The sequence below is a fragment of the Symphalangus syndactylus genome, chromosome 13, assembly GCF_028878055.3.
Source record: "Symphalangus syndactylus isolate Jambi chromosome 13, NHGRI_mSymSyn1-v2.1_pri, whole genome shotgun sequence".
In the NCBI taxonomy this organism is placed as follows: Eukaryota; Metazoa; Chordata; class Mammalia; order Primates; family Hylobatidae; genus Symphalangus; species Symphalangus syndactylus.
The window spans coordinates 55113383-55137500 of record NC_072435.2 but is presented as its reverse complement, the minus strand read 5'-3'; the positions used below and the strand labels follow the sequence as shown (position 1 = coordinate 55137500).

Below are 24118 nucleotides of genomic sequence, written 5' to 3'. Positions count from 1 at the left end.
AATATATTTAAGGTGATGTTAGCTAATTTTTCAGAAATTTGCAGGTCGGGGAGGAGGGAAGAGCAAGGGGTAGAGGAAGAAGCCCATTGACGGTCACATTTGCAGCCAGCTCCTATTTTTTAACAGTGACCCTAGAATTCACATGTAGAGCAGGGCTCATTTATTGCAGGGCTTTCTTTCAATAGAGATTTATCACATGTCTGGGAGTCAAACAGGCCCCTAACCTGGAGGTATTTGCACGGCCCCTGGTGATGCAGCCCTGCTCGGGGACCTGTGCAGCCCCAGCTGAGGTCACGCCAACCCTCTCCCCCAGAGAATTGCTGCCTCTTGCTGCCCGAGTGTCTGGGTCCAGGGTAAGCACATCATTACTACAATTAAAGAATCACTCATGCGTTGACCGGTAAGGGGAAAATAGGTCCCTAGAGCCCCAGCCTCCTCTGGATGGCTTCCTCCTTTTAGGCAGGTGGTCTGATTAAAAGGCTTCAATGGTTTATTTCATTAGGAGTCACTGTTGGTATTGCCTGAGACAACAAGAATCCTTCGACATTGATTTTGTTGGTGACTGCAACCCTAAACTGGAAGGGATGGCTAAAAGGTAATTCACTCTGTAAGCTTTGCTCAATCCTGACCCATTATCAATTGAGTTGAAATATGTCAGCACAGTGAGATATTGAGCATATTATCTTTTTTAGGAAGGTTCACTGAGTGAATAACATACATGCATTTACCTATATAAGTGCTGTCCAACAGATTTATGATCCATTGATTTATATAGCACCCTTCATCTGCATCAAGATGCTCTCCAAGAGAATGCCACGGCCTAGGAGAATTCTGTGCTGGCCTTGGGGAGAAGAAGCCACCTCCAGAGTGTGCAGTTTCCACTTTGTCAACCCCTCTGAGCTTAGAGAAACCCTTCCCCTGTCGGGGAGACATTGCTGGCCAATTGGAGTTCCTGGTATGGGGTGGAGACGATAGACTGAGTTGAGTTCCGTCAGAGTGGTGGAGGAAGCAGCCTACCAGCTGTGGTCTGGGAAGGCATCAAGATAATTCTGACCTAAAGAGAAGAAGACAGGATTGGTCGGGTGCAGTGGCTCACACCTGTAATCCCAGCAGTTTGGGAGGCCGAGGGAGGTGGATCGCTTGAGGCCAGGAGTTGGAGACCAGCCTGACCAACATGGTGAAACCCCATCTCTATCAAAAATAAAAAAATTAGCTGGGCATGGTGGCACATGCCTATAATCCCAGCTACTTGGGAAGATGAGGCACAAGGATTGTTTGAACCCAGGAAGCGGAGGTTGCAGTGAGCTGAAATCACACCACTGCACTCTGGCCTATGTGACAGAGTGAGACAAAAAAAAAAGAAGAAGAAGAAAGAAGAAGAAGAAGAAGAAGAAGAAGAAGAAGAAGAAGAAGAAGAAGAAGAAGAAGAAGAAGAAGAAGGAGAGGAAAAGAAGAAGAAGAAGAAGAAGAAGAAGAAGAAGAAGAAGAAGAAGAAGAAGAAGAAGAAGAAGAAGAAGAAGACAGGGTAGACAGATATGGAATTGAAACAAAAGGCAGATGAGAATCCCAGGAGGAAGTCAAAGATGCTTGACAAAAACACAGTGGGAATTCTGGTTTTGATGAAAGCAAGAGTGCCTTTGCAGGCTGAAAATCTAGGTCTGGGATGGGTAATAAAGATAAAGAGAACAACATGAGAAATTCCAGGGTGTGTGATCTGGGGCCCTATAAATCCAGAAAATGGGCTGAGCTCTCCATTCCACTGCTTGCCATGTTCCATATCTGTTCGGCTTCCAGAACTCTTCCAGTGTCTTTGAGAAGGACTTACAGAGACGGTGTGTCTGTTTCCATGGCCCTGCCTCTTCTCTCCTTCTGTCTCTAGCTCTCACTCTCTCCACAGGTTCCCTTGTCTGCCTTAATCTTTCTTCCCTTCTCCTCCCTTTCTCACTGTTTCAGCTCCCTTTTACCATACCTAATTCTATTTTAATCTCTGATGGGTTTTAATTACTACTCAAGGGTTGTAGGCTATTTGTGGGAGTGAAAGAGGTCCCCAAAGGAAACAAAACCCAAACGGACTGCATGAGCAGTATGATCCAATGGGCCAGGCAGAAGTCAAGTTTAGAGTCTGCTCACTCTGAAGGCTGACCACGTCCCTCCTGCCCTTCTGCCTCCTCTTTTCCATGCACAACCATCCTTGCACTGATGTCCATTGGCCAATGAAGAAGATGCTTCCATCATGGTGGTCTTGGTGGCAATCGTGGGACCTTGACATAGTCCATGCATGAAAACCTTATTCTTCATGGCTTCTTATTTTCCATCCAGAAAAAGGTATTTTTTCTTTTATCTTCCTCCTCCATAGGTACCTGTAGATATTTTTCAGTGCTGTGATTTAGCTCCAGAGTAAGGTGGCTGTTGCATTTAAAAGGCATCATTTTCTGATGTGCATGTGGCCTTATCAGCTCCTCTCTCCCTGCATGGCCAGGTGTTATCAGTGCGTGCTGGGAAGCACTTGTGTTAGGGAAGTGAGCCTCAGCTGAGAGGTGCTGTGTTACTACAGAGCTTTCAGGTGATGGAGTGGCTGGTGCGGAAAGACACATCAAGATAGCGGGAATCCTGAGAATGTTCTCTGTAAGATTTAGCAGCAAGAACAGCTCAAACCAGAGGCCCACTGTCTAAATGTGTAGTGAGAGGAGAAATAGTAAGATATGTGGTCCTTAGAAATAAAGGAATCAGAGTTCTCTCACTGACATGGAAGTATCTGGAAAGGGTCCTGCATTTTACAGATGTGAAAACTGAGCTTTCATGACTTTCTGCCAGGTACCAAGCCTGTCTGGGCTCTTGGCTAGAGAACCTGCCAGGCTTGCAGGTGATCTGAAGGAACTGTACACCCAACAAAGGATTAATATCTAGAATCCACAAGGAGTTCAAACAAATCAGCAAGAGAAAAACAAATAATCCCATTATGAAGTGAGTGAACGACATGAGTAGACATTTCTCAAAAGATGACATACAAATGGCAACAAAGATGAAAACATGTTCAACATTGCTAGTCATCAGGGAAATGCAAGTTAGAACCATAATGAGATACCACTTTATGCTAGTCAGAATGACCATGTTTTAAAAGAAAAAAAAAAAAGATGTGTGGGTGGATGTGGTGAAAAGGAATCGCTCAGACACTGCTGATGGGAATGTAAACTAGTACAGCTTCTATGGAAAAATAGTATGGAGATTTCTCAAAGAACTAAAAGTAGAGTTACCATTTGATCCAGCCATCCCATACTGGGCGTCTACCGAAAGGAAAAGCAATCATTATATAAATAAGACACATGCAGGTGTATGTTGATTGCAGTGCAATTCACGATGGCAAAGATATGGACCCAACCTAACTGCTCCTCAATGGATGAGTGGGTAAGGAAAACGCCGTGCATCTGCACCATGAAATACTACTCAGGTATCAACTCCTCTTTCAAAGCAGTGCCATGACATGACGGGAGGGAGGGTAGCACTGAGAGAGTGGGAGGATCTGACAGGGGTGCACAGGCTCATTACTCTCCAAGTCCCCATGGGCTCAGAGAAAAACAGGTCAAATCCCAGCACTGTAAGAAACTCCACTCTCCCAAGTTCCACTGGAACATATTTCAAATTCTGAGTCTGGAAAATCTCAGCTGCCAGAAAGAGCTTATGAAGGAAAGGCAGGGCAGGAGACAGAGCATTTGGTGAGGTTGCAATTGATTTAGGCTGTGTACACAACAAAAGCATCTGATTCCAAGCTCTCATGAGGGAGTTTCTGACCTGGATCACAGGACTTGTGTGGGTCCAGACATGAGTTCCAGCTAGTCCCAGCAGCTCATAAAATGATAGGTAAAATGCCAGTGATGTGGGAAATAAGCACTCCCTGAGGGAAGGGGGTCAGGGCACGGATTTCATCCCATTCTTAAAAGAGATGGTGACCCCAAAGAGCTGAAGATGTTTCTTCTCACTGCTTCTGAACTGGGCTCTAAAGTCAGACAGACCTGGCTCCAACCTCAGCTCTTGCATGTGAAACTTAAACAACTAGAGGTAGTTTTTTGTCCTCCATGAGCTGCAGTTTCATAAAAACTATAAAGGAGAGATAACAGTACTTCTACCTCAAGGAACTACTGTTAGGATCAAAGAAAGCATTGCACGTGAAATGATTCCCCAAGCGCCTAGTGCACGGTAACCTCCAGTTGGCACATGTGTGGGGCAACAGTGCTGGTGGAAGCGGTGGAAGCTGCAGGGCTCTAGCCCTAATCCTGACCATAACTCAAAAGCTCCTTTCAGGATTGTTGCCTCATCTGTAAAATGGGTACAGTAGTCCCAACCTGCTGCCTTATAGGGATGCTATGATGATGATAAGAAACAGTGGGTAGAAAAGATTGTAAGGCTAGAGCAATGACACATGTAGCCTTTCCCCACCACACAGTTTATTGGGGTGGTTCCCCTGATCCCATTACGAAGAATGGGGGCTGGGCCAGCCTATGCCAGAGAAGGACTGTGAGCTGGCAGAGGATCTGTAACCCTGATCACCAGGTGGCTTCCCAGAGCCCATAGCTCCAGATCTTCACCTTTTATACAAGCTCAAGGATAGCTGGGGGCGGGGAGATTGCCTTTTAATTTAATAGGGAAAATAATTCACGTGCTTATAATGAAATGCGACAAGCAGAACATAACAAGTAAATACAATACAAACTACGTTGCAAGCCTCTAAGGTAACAGAAAATAACTAGTTTTAGTTGCTTTTTTATCTATTATGAGGAATGTCAAGCATTTGACAACAGAGTATTTAATAAAAAATACCACAATTTGTGTTTAAGCGATAGCAATAGATATTACATTTATTTTATTTCTATCCAAGGAGACAGGTTGGGGATTTCTTAAAGGAATTAGGAAATACAAAGTGAGAGGTTTAATGGGCCTGAGACTCACAGGCCATGGGCTGGGGCTCCCTGGGGCTTACATGTGGGGACATAGCCAGCTGGAGGGCTGTGTGACCAGCACGTGCAGCCTCAGTGGAGAGCTAAGGGAGAGATGCGACCACACAAGCCAGGGAAAATACTGAGGGACCAAATGGGGGCTGTGCTGGGTATCTTCACATGTGGTCCCTAGGGGCCCCCAGAAGGTCTCAGTCCCAAAGGGGAGAGGGACCGATGACACATTTAGAGGGTAAGTAAAACTCTAGGCAGACCTCGTTAGCAAACCCCAGAAAAGATGCAGAGTTTTGTTCCAGTTTCATTGGTGATAGTAAAAAATCCACAATGCACATGCCCATCAAAAAGGGATCAGGGGGCCAGGCACGGTGGCTCATGCCTGTAATCCCAGAACTTTGGGAGGCCAAGGCGGGTGGATCAACAGGTCAGGAGTTCAAGAGCAGCCTGGCCAATATGGTGAACCCTGCCGCTACCAAAAAACAAAAATTAGCTGGGTGTGTTTCTGCATGCCTGTAGTCCCAGGTCCTCGGGAGGCTGAGGCAGAAGAATCACTTGAATCTGGGAGGCGGAGGTTACAGTGAGCCGAGATCGTGCCATTGCACTCTAGCCTGGGCAACAGAGTGAGATTCTGTCTAAAAAATATTAATTAAGTAATTATAAAGGGGATTTGGGATACAAAATCCTATATCCCTCTGAGGATGGGATTTGGACAGGCTGGATTTACAGGTGAGGGTGGGAGTCGACCTCTATATTAGTTCATTTTCATGCTGCCAATAAAGATGTACCCGAGGCTGGGTAATTTATAAAGGAAAGAGGTTTAATGGACTCACAGTTCTACATGGCTGGGGAGGCCTCACAATCATGGTAGAAGGTGAAGGAGGAGCAAAGGTACATCTTACATGGTGGCAGGCAAGAGAGCATGTGCAGGGGAACTCCCCTTTATAAAACCATCAGATCTCGTGAGACTTACTGTCATGAGAATAGGACAGGAAAAACCCGCCCCCATGATTCAATTACCTCCCACCAGGTCTCACCCATGACATGTGGGGATTATGGGGACTTCAATTCAAGATAAGATTTGCAGTGGGGGGACACAGCCAAACCATATCAACCTAAAAAATGCAATGGTGTTGGAAAAAGGTAGAAGTGATTTATGTAGATCTAAACACATGCATGTAACCAAACAATATATGTAATTTACAAACGTGTGTGCATGTGTGTGTGTGTGTAAACATAGATTAGAAGGATTTGGAGAAAAAGTCACAATACTGCTTCCTTCTGGAGGAAGAGAATGGAAGGGGATCAGGAAGAGATGTGTAGAGACCTTAAGAGTATAATAAGCCAGCTTCCTGGATAGGACTCAGAATTCCTTGATTTTTTTTAAACTTCTGCAACAAATATGGCAAATTTTGATTTTTGGTTAATTCTGAATGTTGCGGATTTCGATATTTCCCTTTTCTCTGTGTTTTTGGTATTTTTTCCCCAAAAGAGCAAGCAAGGTGAACATTCAGATAGCAACATGATCAGGGTGGCATCTTGGGGCCAGGAGAGGGTCTGGGAATGGGGTTGGTGACATAGAAGGTCAGGCAACCTGTCTTACCTTAATTTCATTACTACAGACAAGAAGGTTGGATTTAGATGTCTCCAGGGTGCATCTGGCTCTGGCGTGCTCACCTGCATCAACCAGCTGAAAAATCCTTTGGAGCTTAGGAAGGAGAAGGCTGGCAGAGGAGCTGGTGAAATGACCAGAGCTTGACTTGAAGCCAAGAAGGGCTTGGAGAGAGAGAGAGAGAGTGTATGGGCAGGACAGGGATGCGTGGGTGCCCCAGGAGGAGGGGGCAGCAGTAAGACTGGGTTATGGGAGGGTTAGAGGAGGGCCACTGGGTCATTGAGCAGAGTGAGGATTTGGGGGGTCAGTGTCTCAATGTGTGTACTGGCCAAAATGTGTCTCTTGAGCCTGTGAGAGCTCAGACCCCTTGGAGTGGAGTCATCACTCATCATGCACCAGTATCACTACAGTGAAATGTCAGCCCAATGGCCAGATTCCAAGTTTTCAAGGGAAGCCAAAATCCCTTCTTTCTATGAAAGCTTTTAGTTTTTAGATGTTAGCTCAACTTGTTTTTGTAACCCTATTGGAGCACAGCACACAGATCTGGGAGCTGCATAGAACCTCTTGAGATAGTCATGGGTGCTTGGACTCTGAGAACTTTCCATCCGTAGATTTGATAGGAAGAAAGCCCCTAGATGGTCCCATCCTTCCTGCAACTGAATCTTATGGTGGCTGAGCCACTTCCCAGGCATGTGAACTCAGCCAAGTCTTTTAAACTCTCAGAGTCTCAGTTTCCTTAGGAAGTCAAATGGGAATCATTGGACCCAACTTATGGACTGCTGGGAAGATTAAACAATGTCCCATACACATGGGAACGCGTTCAGAACATTGTGAAGTGCTGTACACACACAGAGCATTTATGCTACCATTCATGTTGGGTGTTGTGAGCTTTTATAAGCAAAGGGTCTGTGTCAAATCCATTCAGCATCCTTGTGTCTTAACAACAAATGGACAAATGTGTCTAACAATTCCTCTTACATGGCTCCATGGAGATGATGCTAGCGTTTGGACTCTTTTGAGAGGCTGTTTCTGGGTGTGGTCAGACATGACCCTTAAATAGGCAGGAGTTTCCTGGGGTTTCCTGCTGGATCTGGTGCCCAATCACCACCAGGTAGCGGTACGGAGAAAGGACCTCCCCTGTCTGCTCCAGGTCTCATCTCCAGGAGCTCCACTGGGTACCGCTGCACCTGCAGCTGTTCTCACCTGGCTGGGACCGCACCACAGAAGAGATATGAGGACTGACCTCCCAGGAAGACCACAATGGCAAGAGGCCTGCAAAGGCTGCCACTGGAGAGGCACCCTGGAGGACGTTTGAGGGGAACATGCTCCCCGTCCTCAGGTGAACAGGGGGCATCATGAGTGCGGGGGAGACGTAGTCCTAGTATTCCATATGATCCCAAGGGGGTGGAGTAGGACCCTTGAGTTGTGCAAATCAAAGTTGCATGTGTAAAATGGGTAGTTTTGCAAATGGAGAGCTGCCTTTCACTGGAGGAGTTCCAGGCAAGGCGAGTGGCCTTGGAAGAGGTATCAGTTACCATCTGAAGTGTAATTTGGCTACGCACCCTGGGGAAAGGCTCCTTCTAGCGTAGGCTTCCAAGATACTCCAGCAATCAAGCATCACAAGCATCCCTGGGGAACACAGACTGGGGCATTTTCTGCAACCCAAGGTGGCTGATCCTCAGAGCAGGACAGACCCTGCCATATCCATGGCCGATCCCATAGCCCCCCACCCCAGGGTCTGTCCAGGTAGCCTGTGGCACAGCCAGAGTAATTAATAACTTTGGCACCTGGATGAGAGGCCCTGGCAGGTTTCTCCCATTCTCCATTTCCCTTCCCAGTGCCTGTGAATAAATTAATCCCCTAATACATAATTAACTCGGAGTTGAAAGGTGAAGTCAAACTTAACCAATTTACTGTTCTGGAGCTGGTTTAGTTCGGATCATGTGATTTTAATTCTTTCCGTATGACCAGGTGATGGGGAAGGAGGCAGGGGGAGAGGAAAATGCACAGATTAATTTCATTCCTTAACCTCCCTAATGTGCCTGCTTGCTTGCATCGTGTTGCAGACAGCAGATCATCACATGATTTATGGGACTGACCGCTGCCTGCATCTCTCAGGCTAATGACACACACACTAGAGTCATTGATTTGTATGAGTAGCCCCCACTCTTCATTTATCACAATTTAATGTAAGAGTTTGCAATGCAGAAAAAAAAAAATTCACATGGGAAACATGGACCCATAGGCCCTGCCACTAACCAGTTATGAATCATTTGCTGCCTTTTAATATATAGACTATTCTATTCTGGAAAATGCCCCGTAAGGTCATATTCTTCTCCTGAACATCCCGACAATTAAAGTCCCCAAGAAGCTGTTTTAAGATGCATGGCCCACCAGCATCTTTGTTAGCTCATGCGCTCTTGTAATGCATGCTATCGATTTGCGTCTGAACTCTCCGGAACCCTTCATAAGCCATAACCCGCAAAAGTTTCCGAGGGCAGCGCTATGCAAGCTGAGTGTGTGATGCCCAGGAGCTCCAGGCACAAGCCAGCCAGGTCGCATGTGGACGTGGGGCCTGGCCCCTTCCCCACACAAGCACTGGGGCCAGCCCAAAGGGGCTTGTAGCTCTGAGGGCCAGATCAACTTCCCCAAATTAAGGGCACTTAATTTCTTATTATAAAAAGTGCCCAAAAGTTAAGAACTTGGAAGATTTCAAAAAGAAACTAAAGACATGATGAGCAAGAATACTGGGAGAGCCTGTATTTTTCAAACTGGAGAGAAGGCACCCTGAGCTAACACCTTTGGAACACTCAAAGCCTCAGAACAGCCTGGCACATTTTCCTGGAGGGACACTTTTAGTCCATACATTGGGAAGAAAAACATATAAATTTTAATTAAAATATACATAGCCCTGTTATATAATAAAATGGAAAACACATTTTTTCAAGATGAAACCTAAGCCTTCAAAATAATGTGCTTATGCAGAAACCTTGACTATTCGCAGAGCTGCTTGACGGTGGAGGGGTGATCTGTGCTCTAGGGTATTTAGGGAGGAAGGTTGGGAAGCATGGTTCTTATAAACCAGGGTCACAGACAAAGAGGCCTAAAGAGCAAAGCAGGCCAGGTGAGGACCAGAGCAGGCAGGACTTAAGAGCTCATCTGCTGGGGAGAGCATGGTTCAGCTCTGGTTGGAGAACTATACACCCAGTGTGGTCCCACTTCCTAATTTTCCAGGTATGTATAAAATCCTGATTTAAAAAAAAATGAAAAAAAAAACAACTATATTTTTAAACCAAGATAATGGAAAGAACACAGTTTAGCCCAAACCGAATGCTGGAATCAGTGAGCAAGTCGCACACTGTAGTGTGATCTGCTCATCACATGCATTCTGTCTCCCTCAGGAAGTACCTCTCATGCCACAGCCAGGAGGGGACTTGTTGCAAACTGTAGAGCTCTTTGGAAAGCAGTATTATTACCCCCAGCAGCAATAGAAAGAGCATTTTTTGGACAGGACACGGTGGCTGTCACTTGAAATCCCAGCACTTAGGGAGGCCAAGGCAGGCAGATCACTCGAGGTCAGGAATTCGAGACCAGCCTGGCCAACATGGTGAAACCCTGTCTCCACTAAAAATACAAAAATTAGCCTGGAGTGGTGATGCGTGGCTGGAATCCCAGCTATTCTGGAAGCTGAGGCAGGAGAATCACTTGAACCCCAGAGGCAGAGGTTGCAGTGAGCTGAGATCATGTCACTGCCCTCCAGCCTGGGCCATAGAGTGAGACCTTATCTCAAAACAAAAACAAAACAAAACAAAACAAAAAAAGAAAACCAAACAAACAAAAAAGCACTTTTGTGGATCCCAGCATAGATTGCAGGTCAGGTTCAATCCCAAGGTTCAAATCCCCGGGTTCAAAAACCCAATTTAGAAGCTCTGGGTTTGGAGTAAGGAGAAAATAGTTGTCTATTCACCATATTTTAAAAAATCAGTGGGTATAAAATTTTGGTTATGCTAGATGAGTACATTAGAGAGATTTGCTGTACAACATAATGCCTATGGTTAACAATGTTGTTCACTCAAAATTTGTTAAGAGGGTGGATCTCATGTTAAGGATTCTTATCACAGGTCAGGCACAGTAGCTCATGTTGTAATCCCAGCACTGTGGGAGGCCAGGGCGGGTGAATCATTTGACCCCAGGAGTTTGAGACCAGCTTGGGCAACTTGGTGAGACACCGTCTCTACAAAAACTACAAAAAAAAAAAAAAAAAAAAAAATTAGCTGGGCATGGGGGCTCATGCCTATAGTCCAAGCTAATCAGGAATCTGGGGTGGGAGGATGGCTTGAGTCTAGGAGACAGAGGCTGCAGTGAGTTGAGATCATGCCACTGCGCTCCAACCTGGGCAACAGAGCGAGATCCTGTCTCAAAACAAACAAACAAGCAAAGAGTTCTTACCACAAAGAAAAAAGCATCATGGCAACTCCAGGAGATGTTAAGTGTACCTACTACCTTGATTTTGGGGATGGTATCACAGGTGTTTGCATATTTCAAACTCATCAAATTGTACACATTAAACATGGACACAGAGAGGGGAACATCACACACAGGGGCCTGTCAGGAGGTTGAGGGAAAGGGGAGGGAGAGCATTAGGACAATTTCCTAATGCATGAGGGGCTTTAAAACCTAGATGATGGGTTGATAGGTGCAGCAAACCACCATGGCACATGTATACCCATGTAACAAACCTGTATGTTCAGCACGTGTATCCCAGAAATTAAAGTAAAAAATTTCTTAAATGTGCTGTTTTTTGTGTATCCATTATATTTCAATAAAACTGTAAAAATTGCTATTTATAATATAGTATTTGATACTATTTTTTAAAATAAAAGACAATTTATAATAACTGCCCCCAAAAAAACAAACAAAAAACACCCCCAAACACTCTGTCACACTAGGGCTATTTATTAATTCTCGAATGAATTATTTTCTAAAAATAATCTTTCTGAAGATGTCATCTTGGTTCCTTTAGTATTTTCATGCCATCATGTTTATTTTATAGAAAAGTCTACCTATAATCCCGCATTGTTTTTCCAGAAGCACCCGCCCTCAGATTTTAGGGAAAGGGGGAAATAGAAAGAAATTCTGAAATAATGACCTGGTCTCTGCCTGATAAATTCTGGCACTCACATAGGTGGGATATACATATAGAAATCAACACCAGGGATGCAGAGCCTGTGATGCATCCACCTTTGTACCAAGCCCTGTGCTGCCTCTGGGGTGATGCAGCAGAGGTTCTGAAACATCTTGAAAGAATGGGAGGCTTCATCCCTGACTGGAGCAGTGAGCTGCTGGTGCTGAATTATGAATCAGAAAGTGAGGCCAGCGCAGTTCTGACCAAAGTGATGTCAGGGATGGAGAAGATGCCCTTCCCAGATGTCCAGCGGGTGTTCACTGGTGGGTAGAGGTGGGTGAGAGAAGGAGCCCAGGGCAAAAACAGCTGTCAATCTCGCTGGTGAGCACTCTTTGACTCTAGTGCCTCATCTGTTACTGGAGACAGTAATGCCTACCCAGTCCTCCCACTCGTGTCTGTCTTGAGGCTTTTGGTAGGATTGGTTTGTTTTTTCATTGATTGGTTTATATATTCATTCATTCATTCAATAAATACATGTAGATACTTCCTATGGGCCAGGCCCTGTGCCAGCAACCTGGGGGTAGAGGGGGAACAGGATAAGCAGGATTTTTGTCCTCATGCTCTAGAGTGGAGGCAGAGCATGCATTACTAAGAAAACACATCAGATCATTTCAGACGGAGGAAGTGGAACCTTACAGTGGGTGGTCAGGGAAGTTCTCTAAAGAGGTGACATGTGAACTGAGACCTGAATGACAAGTGTGTGAGGACCTGCAAGAAGGGCATTTTTATTAGAGCTAATGAATGTGCAAAGGGCAGCAATGAGTCTGACACAGTTGGGGAACAGCAATCTGTCCAGGGTGTCCAGAGCTGAGCTTCACTCATCTGAAGCCACCCCCAGGGCAGAGTGGGATGAGGTAGTTGAGGGCGGGGGGCAGAAAGGCAGCCAGGTACACAGCCAACGCTGACTCCTGTTCACAGCATCTGTGCTTGAGGGGGCAGTTGACAGAGACTAGGTGCTGCCCTTCAGGAATCCACAGGCTGAGGGAGGAGGTGCATCCCAGAGTCATCAGATGGCAAGATGAGGTCTCTGAAGGAGATCTGAGGGACAGGAGTCTCAGAAGGAAGACGGTGAATTTGCAGAGAAGCAGAGGGTGGGAACTGCATGTCCAAGACATGGGCTGGAAAGTCTAGGGAACCAGGTCAGCTGTTGGTGTGGCCAGACCTCCAGCTGGATGCACAGGAGGGGCTGCAGGTAGGAGAGGAGGCCAGCAGGGAGTGGTAATAGATGAGGCAGAGAAAGAGAAGAGTAAGTGGAAGGACTCAAGCCTGATGTGCGGGGCTCCCCATCAGGGCTGAGCTAGTAGCTGCAATGGCCCATGGTTTCCAGAGTGGCCAGACAGAAAGCCCCAAGGATCCTTTATCAGACAGAGGACAGCTACCTAGAGACCTCCTGGACCTCGACTTTCCACCCAGAACGGGCCACTCTAACATCCCCAACAATGCAGACAGCTGGGCCAGCCCCACAACAAACCCTAGGTGAGCACCGGCACACGGCTGACACTGGCCTATAGATCTGTGTGTTCTGCAAAAGCAAGTAGTATCTCGTTGTCAGCAGCTGTCACACTTGCACTGCCTCACCACCACCTGCAGGCCAAAAGCCAGTCTCCAGGCACCTGGGTGGGCTCCTTGAGTGTGCCACTGCTTTTTTTTTTTTTTTTTTTCCTGAGATAGAGTCTTGCACTGTCCTTCAGGCCTTCAGGCTGGCATGCAGTGGTGTGATCTCTGCTCACTGCAACCTCTGCCTCCTGAGTTCAAGCAATTCTCATGCCTCGGTCTCCTGAGTAGCTGGAACCTCAGGCATGCACCACCACGACGGGCTAATTTTCATATTTTTAGTAGAGATGGGATTCACTGTTGGTCAGGTTGATCTCGAACTCCTGACCTCACATGATCCATCCACCTCAGCCTCCCAAAGTGCTGGGATTACAGGCATGAACCACCATGCCCAACCTAACCACTGCCTTTTCCTAAAACTGTTGCTGTATGCCATTGACTCATTTAGTCCTCCTATTAACTTGTAAGGTAAGCACGGTTACCACTATTTCATGCAAGCAAGCAGGCTCAGAAACGCTAACTGGCCTGTTCCAGGTTTCACAGTTAACAGGTAGTGGAGCTGGTGTTATAGGACTCATGTCTTTGGGGTACACAAGGCAGTTTTAGGGGCTGGAAAGATACCATGCTTTATCTTACGTTTCCCTGAAAGCAGAGCTGGAACCCAGGGTTATGTGGAGGTGGCCTACTTGGGAGGTGACTCTACGGAACAGGGGTAAGGCACTAAAGGAGATAAAATCATTCTACTCAGTATTTATCCAAAGGAAAGAATATGAGTATGTCAAAGAGATACCTGCACCCCCATATTCACTGCAGCACTATTCACAGTTGCAAAAATATGAAATCAACCTAAGTGTCCACTCATGAATGAATGGGTAAAGGAATAGTATTCAGCCAGTAAAAATAATGAAATCATGTCCTTTGCTGCAACATGGATGGAACTGGAGGTCATTATGTTAAGTAAAATAAGCCAGGTACAGAAAGACAAATATCACATGTTCTCACTCATATGTGGGAGCTAAAATGTTGATTGCATGGCAGTAGAGAGTAGAATGATAGTTACCAGAGGCTGGGGAGGGTGCGGGGGCTGTGGGCAGGGCAATGAAGAGAGGTCGGTAAATGGGTACAAACATATGGTTAGAAGAAGTAAGTTCTAGCATTTGATAGCACAGTAAGGTGACTATAGTTAACAAGACTGTATTGTGTATTTTAAAATAGCTAGAAGAAAAGATTAGCAATGTTCCTAACACAAAGAAGTGATAAAGATTCAAGGTGATGGTTGTGCTAATTACCCTGATTTGATCATTACACATAGTATGCCTGTATTACAGTATCACATGTACCTCATAAATATGTACAATTATTATATATCAATAAAAATAAATAAATTCTATTTTAATTAAAAAAAAAAAACAGTAAAGGAGAGAAGGCTGACATAAGTGCCGCCCAGCAAGGTGCCCTGAGGGCAGGAAGCAGGAATGTGGGATGAGCCTGGGTGGGGATTTTTAGATCAACTTGCACACAACAGGAGAAAATGGCTGGCCAGAGACTTAAAGCTGAGGCACAAAGTAGCAAATGACATAGATTCCATGATGAGAAAATTACCCCACTACATTTTTCATTCCATCCTGAGGCTCTCTGTTAAGTCATATGTATCTCAGAGCTGGGGCATGGGGCTGAATTTAGCTACAATTTACAAATAATGTTTAATCATTTTATTTATTGAACTGTTGTTTCCTATTTATGTCTAATAATAGGGACTTCCCATTGGTGATAATTGTAGAATGTTTCTTTTAACGACACAGGTCCAGCATGGTACCTCAGGCCTGTAATCCCAGTGCTTTGGGAGGCTGAGGCTGGAAGATTGCTTGAGCCCAGCAATTCGAGGCTGCAGTGAATTATGATGGCACCACTGCACTCCAGCCTGGGCGACCGAGTAAGATCCTGTCTCAGAACAAAAAACTAACAAAAAAAACACACTTGGCTCTGTAAAAGAGGTAAGTGGACGTAATGAAAATATAATTAGCGAGCGGTAGAGGGCCCAGTGACATGGTGGATGTGGTAAAAAGAGACCCAGGAATGGCGAGAAATCAAGTGAAGGCTGAGGCTCCGTCCTGTGCTCATTGCTCCCTGCAGACACCCTGATCCTGAGTGCAAGCCTGGTCCTGTTTTCCAATCAGGCCGTCTCCTCCAAACAACGGCTGCTTGTATTAATGACAGTGATAGCAACAACGACTGCAGTAATAACAATAAGCATCATAGCAGAAATTGTCATGTCTGATTGAAGTTTCTTGTTTGCCAAATGCTCTCACATCCGTTACAGCATCTGGAGGGGGCCTCTGTGTCTGCAACTTCCATAGAGACCACTTGGGCCAGGGGAGCCCTAGACTACCAGTCTGGACTCAGTGAACAGCTATGAATTGACTGATTGATTGATTGATTTTAAACACTTAGAAGAGGCCATGGGGGAAGCCAGCCTTCCACAAGTTCTGTTTGCTCATTAGAAACTGGTCACTGTGAGGGTACTTTTGTCTTTAACTGATTAATGTACATCTACTGACAGCCTCATGAGGGCAGGGTCTCTTCCTGGTCCCAGTATACAGCAGGGGCTCAGTAAATGCTGAAGCATGAATATCACCGCTTTTAAAGAGGATTTCTTCCTTCCACGAGGTCTTGTGAGGAAGCTGAGTGAAGGAGAGGGACTCCCAGTTGCAGGAGTTCTTTCCCTGATAGCCAGGCCCTGGTGCCTGGCAGATTGTTGGGCATATTAAATGCACCCATGATCACGACAAAGCTCTGGACAGCTTATATCACTGCCAAAAACTGAGACCTTGGTTGTGTGTCATGATTGTGTTATTATTACTGTCAAGTCACATTGTGAAATAAGCTCATTTAACCTGCACGAATTCATCAAAATGCAGTTGTAGAGGGAGAAGAGCAGAGAGAAATTTTCACATCCCACCCTTCCTTCTCTGGTGGAATCTCTTTGCTAAATTGTGCACCCTTCATCTGGTCCTTGGAGGTTTGTCCATGCAGGTCACCTCCAAGGAGGTTTTGGTCCTGCCCACAAGCTCCATCAAGCTTGGCATTCTGAACTCGTGGGTGTGGAGGGGCCACTCTGTGGGTCCTGCCTCATCCTGGGCTTTCCTCTGACTTGGAGCCTGTGTGCATGGACAGACTACCCAGCCAGTGTAACTCAAAGGCTAGCCCAGGCAATTGGGCCCTGTCTCCTCTCCCTTTTCTTCTACAGCCATTGATGGATCCCACAAAACTGATTGGGGCTGTGCTGCCTCTTTGCACTTGGCCTGGAAACAGAGCCCTCACCCTTCCGTTTCCCTTCCTTCATTCCTCCCAGATTTAATTCAGACTGGTTTCCAATCTGACAGCCCACACTCCTGGCCCTTCATCATCTCTCTGTCTCCTGAATCTGTCCTCTGAGACTTGCCCCTGCCCTAGGGCCTAGGCTTCTGGAAATCTACAGTCAGAAAAGACTCCTTTCTTTGCCTGGTTTCTGCTGCTGTATTCTGCCTAGGGCCTAAGAGATAGAAACAAAATGAACTGAGGGATAAATGAAAGAGAGGAAGAGAAGGGAAGATTGGTTAATATTTTAGAATATTATCCCACTACTCTTCTTAGCTAAAATGCATTATCTAGTTAAGTTTCATTTTTATTCCCATTTTATAGATTAGGAAACTGAGGGTTGGTGGGGCTAAGTGGCTTCTGCAGGGTTATGATTAATGAATTACAGGCCATGATTTACACCCAGGTGTGTCTGAACCCAGAGCTTACTTCACAAGTGCATTAGCCTATCCATCCCTCCAGAAGAAAGCTAGCAGCTCAGGAGAAGAGGCAGCCAGCTGGTCCAGGAAGTAAGAAAATAAGGTAGCTCTGAAGCCCCCAATCTCCAGCAGGCATCCTACGTGGTGTCTGCAGACAAAAGCACTCACCACTTAAGTTCAACACTTGAAGTTTGCAGAAGCAAGTTTCCTTAGCAACCTAGTCTTTGTGATTTGGGGAGCTCACATAAAGTATAACTGATTTTTAGTTTAATTTCCTTCTTGAGAAAGAATCAGTTATGTCTGTTGGTGTTGACACAGATGGGAACCCTTGGTTTGCTGCTGTGGTTCATTTTGGCATCTGCTGTTGTTTCCTGGTGTCACAGAGGGCCAGACTATGAGTAGCAAGCAATGAGTGTGCTCAGAGATGGGAAACTGTTCACTTTTAGCTCTCCACTCCTGACAAACTTTTTCCGGTGTTTGGTCTACAAGGGAGACTGTGTCCCCTTGCTTCATGTGTGCCAGCTATGGTGTGGCATGCATATCATGCCTTATTTTACTTATTCCTCATATCAAGCTTCTTATTTTACAGACAACTTTACCACAACACTGAGGAACAGACATGTAAAGTGATTTGCCTAAGATTACATAGTGAGTAAGTAAGAAAGCCAGGATTTGATCTTGTTCTTTATGGTTAGAGGCCATTTTCTTAGTTTGGAACTTCACATTAAAAGTTAATAAAAAAGAAATCAAACATATAAGAACAATAGCAAGAAGTAAGGAAAGAAATGCAAATATACTGTTCTAAGATTCTTATAAAGTATGTTAAGTGGCATGATATTTTTTGAAAGTAAATTGGTAAGTTAAAAAAATGTATGTTTAAACTTTAGAAAACTAAAATACAAAATGGTAGTGGAAATAAAATGTAGTTAAAAAATAACTAATCCAAAAGAAGACAGAAAAAAAGAACAAATGGGAAAATTAAAAAACAAATAGCAAGATGATAAATTTAGTCATATTAAAAATTACACTAAATGTAAATGGTCTAAATATTTTGATTAAAAAAATGTCAGCTTGGATATAAAAACAAGACTTGTCTAAAATAAATGCACTTTAAATATAGGGCACAGAGAGGGCAAAAGAATGCTGACGTGTTCTTCAACAGGTAAGTGAATAAACAAACTGCAGTATAGCTATCCAATGGAATAACCCTACTCAGCAATAAAAAGAAATGAGCTATTGATTTACACAAAATGAATAAATCTTAAGTGCATTTTGCTAAATGACAGAAGTCAAAAACAAAGTTTACTTATCTTCTGATTCATTTATATAATATTATAGAAAAGACAAAATTATGGGTACAGAAAACATATCAGGATTGCCAGGGGTTAGGGAGTGGGGAGGCATTGACTATAACGAGACAGAGAAGAAAATGTTTAGAATGGATGAAACTATTCTGTATGGTTCATGGGTGGTAGATAGATGGTACTGCTTTTTTATCTCAAAATCAACGTAACTGTACACTACAAAGAAAACTTTAGAGTGTGTAATTTTCTTTAAGAAGTCAACCAGGATATTGAAAGATCCCAGGACGGAATGTAGACCTTGACAAATGAATCTAACCCTATTACAAATATAACATAATATCACCACTGGGATGAATAAAAAAGGTGCTGACCTAAATAAAAACAACAAAAAAAAACTATACATAAACACAGTACCTTAAGTGGTAAATGTGTTTCTCACAGGGATATATTTAGCAATTAATAATACTGCTTTACATATAAAAATTAGTAATTTATAAATAAAGGAAGCCAAGTTTCTCAGTGTTAGGGAAAGAAATTACAAATAAGCAAGGGGTTGGGAAAAGGGACAAATGTTTGAAAAACTTTATACAATAAACATTATGTATATGTGTATATACATGTATAATATATATATTTATATATGTATATTTAAATATAAAATTGTAGGTATGTGTGTGTATGTGTATACACACACATACCTATAACTCTATAACTTTACATATAAATACTCGCTCCCCTCCAGGAAGTATAACTTAATCCCTTAATTCTGGGAACTTGGTGACTCACTTTCAATGAATACAGTATGGAAAAAAAAATAGTAACTTTACAGTGAAGAGACCTGGCAGACTTAACCAAATGATCGAAGTTAACATCAGTAATAGTGTCATTTTTATCATACTCTACCCCTAAAAGATGTAATGAGGACCCTTCTCATTCTATAATCCCAGTACAAACATGAGAATATGTCAGACAAACCCAAATTGAGAAACAGTTTACAAAATACCTGGCTAGTACATTTTAGATGCATAAAGGCAATGACAAACAATAAAAAGACTGAGAAATCTTCATGGACCAGAGGAGACTAAGGTGACACAATAACTAAATACAAATGTGGACTCTTGGATAGAATCCTGGAACATGAAAGGAAATTAGTAGCAAACCTGGGGAAATCCAGGTAAAGAATGTGCTTTAGTTCATAACAACGCACCAATGTTAATTTCTTAATTTTGACAAATCTGCCATAGTTGTTTAATATGTTAACATTAGGGAGAGATGAGTGACAGCTATGCAAGGAATCTCAGTACTACCTTTGCAGTCTTCTGTAAATCCAAAATTATTCAAAAAATTTTAAGTAAAAGGATGAAAAAATCTACACCATATAAACATTAATCAAAAGTAAGCTGAGGGTAGCTATATTAGTATAAGAGAAATATATTCCAAAGAAAAGAAAATTACCAGTGACAATGAAGTGCATTTCATAAGGATAAAGGGATCAACTTATCAAGAAGTTATAACACACTTAAATGCTAAATGCATATACACTTCATAAAGCTTTAAATTACATTAAAACAAAAACTGAAAGAACTGAAAAGAGAAATAGAAAAATCAGAGATCATTGTTTGAGATTACAACATTCATCTCTCAGTAACTGAAAGAATAGACAGACAAAAAGCAACAAAGATACAGAAGATTTGAATACCACAATCACTGCGGTGTGCTAGAACTAGCTTGCACTGGCTAGTGAAAGCAATTTGTATACTTCTCTTCCCAACTCCACGCTTGGTGACAGCACATTGTTAGCTTAAAATCAGCCATGATAAGAATGCATATACCACAGAAGGTATCAAATACTACATATCAGGACTTTTTCTTTCCAGATATTCAGTTAAACATTCACCAGAACACCACTGTCAGTTAACAAAAACTGAGTGACATTTAGGGACATTTAGAGAAAATCCTAAAATAGTAGAATGCACATTTTTTCAAGTCGATATGGGTCATTCACTAAGGTAGCTTATATTCTAGGTGATAAAATAAGTTTAAATAAATTTTTAAAAAATTGAAAAATAAGAAGTATATTCTCTGACCACAGTGGAAATAACCTAGAAATCAATAACAGAAAGGTATCTGGAAAAACCACAAACATTTGAAAATTAAAAACATACTTCTAAAAATCCGTGAGTGAAAAAAGAAATCACAGGAAAAATAAAACAACATTATGGCCTGGAAATAGTATGAACTGAATTTTAAAAAATCAAAATGTGTGGGTTATAGATAAAGTGATAATTAAGGAAATTGGTTATATTTAAAGCTTACATTAGAAAAGAAAAAACTAAACCCAATGATTGAATTTTTACTTGAAGAAATTAGAAAATGAAGAGCAACTGAAACCCAAAGTGAGCAGAAAAAAAGAACATAATAAAGATTGGACATTAATAAAATAGAAAACAGATAATTGAGTAAATCTATGAAAACAAAATTTGGTTCTTCAAAGTATCAATAAATGAAGAAAATTTTAGAAAGACTAATTAATAAAAATGAAGGGGAAAAAGGAACACAGCAATTACCAACATTAGGAGTTAAAGAACAGACATCACTACATATCCCACAGACCTTGAAAGGATAATAATGAGATATGAGAAATAACTTTGTGTCAGTAAATTCAATAACTTGTAAGAAATTGTCAAATTTCTTGAGAGACAAATTATTGAAGCACACTTAAGAGGGAGTAAATAACCGGAATAGCCTTTTATCTATTAAAGAAATGGAATTCATCATTTGAAAACTTTTGGCAAAGAAAATCTCAGGCCTAGTTTACTTGAGTAATGAATTCTACTGTTTATTTATAGAATAAACAATATCAGTTCTACACAAACACTCCAGAAATTATAGGAGAAGAAATATATCCTCAATCATTTTACATAGCCAGCCTTAATCTGATATGAAAATAACACGAAGACATTACTATAAAACAGAACTACACATTAACATGCCTTATAAATATTCATCCAAAAACCCCTAACAAATTTAAAAAAAATTAAATCCAGAAAAATACAAATATAATAATATTTCATGACTAAATGGGCTTATCCAAGGAACGGCAGACTGGTTTAACATTCAAAAGTTAATCAATGCAATTTACCTTATTAATAAACTAAAAATCACAAACATTTACAATAAATTCTGCTGTAACACTTGTTTTGAAATGTGAATTTGTTTCAATGCAATTCACATGTTAAGAACAACTTGAATTTTGTGTTTGCTTTTGCACAATTTTGCTATCAAGGAAAACTAGATGAATGCAAAAAACTGCACTGAGCTGAAATCAGCTATGTAGTAATATGTGGAAAACAGTGGTACCATGTTTATTAGGTTCTCATCTTTTCTTTTCTTGTGTGTGTCACTGATAAAGTTTTTTAGTGTGGTGCCTGCCACCCCAATTTTTCCATAAGCACTGAGGTTTTTCTTGCAAGATTTTAAATAGCATAGCAGGAACTAATTGCAATCATAGATACTGAAAAAGCATTGGACAAAATTGAGCAGCAATTCATGAATAAAAACTGTTAGCAAACTAAGAATATAGAGAACTTCTTCAACTAGATGAAGAGTATCTATGAAAAACCTACAGCTAAGTTCATATTTAATGATGAAAGATTAAATCTTCCCCTAAGATTGGGAAAAAAGCAAGGAAGTCTGCTTTCACCACTTTGACTAAAATTTACAGTAGAGGTCCCGTATAGGACAATAAGTCAAGAAAAACAAATAAAAGACATACAGATAATATGATAATCTATGGAGGAAATCCAAGAAATCTATAAAATAAGATAGGATTAATAAGTTGATTTAGCAATGTAGCAGAAAATATGGTCTAGACAGAAAAATATACAACATGGGAGGGTGGGGATCATTAATGTGTACAAAAATTAGTCAGAAACAATGAAAAAGACCTAGTATTTGATAGCACAACAGTATGACTACAGTAAGTAATAATTTGATTCTACATTTAAAAATAACTAAAAGAGTATAAGTGGGTTGTTTGTAACACAAAGGATAAATACTTGAGGGAATGGATCCCCCATTTTCTGTGATGTGATTATTACAAACTGCATGCCTGTATCAAAATATCTCATGTACTCCATAAATAAACACACCTACTATGTACCCACAAAAATTAAAAATTAAAAAAGGAATAAAAATAAAAATGTACAACAAATTTTTATAAAGCAAAGTTTTAAAATAACTTTTATAATAGTATCAAAAATATTAATAGGAGTAGAATAAACAATGTGAGAGACATGTTCTGAAAACTACAAATTATTACTGAGATAAAATAGAAAAGACTTATATACATTGAGAGGTATAACATGCTGAAATAACAATATATGCACATGGAAAATATAAACCTCATTTCTTAGCTCATATTATACATAAAAATTAACACTTCTAGAAGAAAATAGACAAGAAAATCCTGTGATCTTGGCCTAAGTAAAAATTGCTTACATAAGACACAAAAAACACAAACCATAAAAGAAAAAAATAATAAATGACTTATCAAAATTAGAACTTTTAGTCTTTGAAAGACATGGCTAAGAAAATGAAAAGACAAGCCACAAACTATGGGAATATATTTGCTAGAAATATCTGAAAAAGGAGATATACCTGGAATATATAAGGAACTGGCACAACTCAAATATAAGAAGATAATCAATCTAAATGGGCAAAAAATTTGAACTGGACTTTCACCAAAGAAAATATGAATGTCAATTAAGGACATGAACGAATGCTCAACATCATTAGTTTTTAAGGAAATGCAAATACTACCACAACAAGACGCTACTATACATACACAAGAATGGTAAAATTAGAAAGACTGACAATACCAAGTCTTGGTGAGTATGTGGAGCAACTGGAATGTTAAACATTACTGGCAGGAATACAGCCACTTTAAAAAATAGAAAGTTTCTTATAATGTAAATATCTATCTATCATTTGGGCCAAAATCTCACTGCTAGATATTTGTCCAAGATAAGTGAGAACATGTTAACACAAAAACTTGTACCTAAATGTTCATAGCAGCTGTATTCAGAATGGCCTTAAGCTGGAAACTACTTGCATGTCTAAAACTGGAGCATTGATAAATCATTTTATGGTATATCCATACAGTGGAATATTACTCTGCAATATAAAGAAAAACACACAGCAAATCAAACACACTACAAAATCAAACTAATAAAACACACAACAAAATGCCTAACTCTCAAAAGCATCATGCCAAGTAAAAGAAGCCAGACATAAGATAGAAGCTGGTAAATATTATATCATTCCACTTAAGCGAAATTCTAGAAAAAGAAAAACTATAGTGACTGAACGATCAATACTCACTAGGAGCTGTAGGAGATTGAAAGCAAGGGGCCAGGGGCATGAAAAAGCTTTTTGGGGTGACACATTCTAAATCCTGATTATGGTGGCGGTTCTGAGGTAGAAGGCAGGACTCGACTCCAAAGGTGGGGCTTGAACACTGGACCAAACTGAGAACTAGCCGAAATGGGTGGGGTGGAAGCAATTTTCCTTGAGACACACCTACCATTGTGCCATGTCAGTTTGCCATTGCCATGGCAACACTCCATGGCACCACTCCATGGCAACACCCTGCCCCTTTCCATGGCCATGACCCAGTGATCTGGAAGTTGCCACCCTTTTCCTAGAAATTTCTGCATAACCTGCCACTTAACTTGCATATAATT

General features: G+C 41.8%; 1 long non-coding RNA gene across 1 annotated transcript in view; it reads right to left on the bottom strand.

Moving 5' to 3' along the window:
• Window positions 1-23894, bottom strand: part of LOC129460159 (uncharacterized) — a 34908-nt gene extending 11014 nt beyond the window's left edge. Inside the window, exon 1 of the long non-coding RNA XR_008650182.1 lies at window positions 23757-23894. This is a non-coding gene — a long non-coding RNA (uncharacterized lncRNA). The remainder of the gene's footprint in view (window positions 1-23756) is intronic.
• Between the last annotated feature and the right edge of the window lie 224 nt (window positions 23895-24118).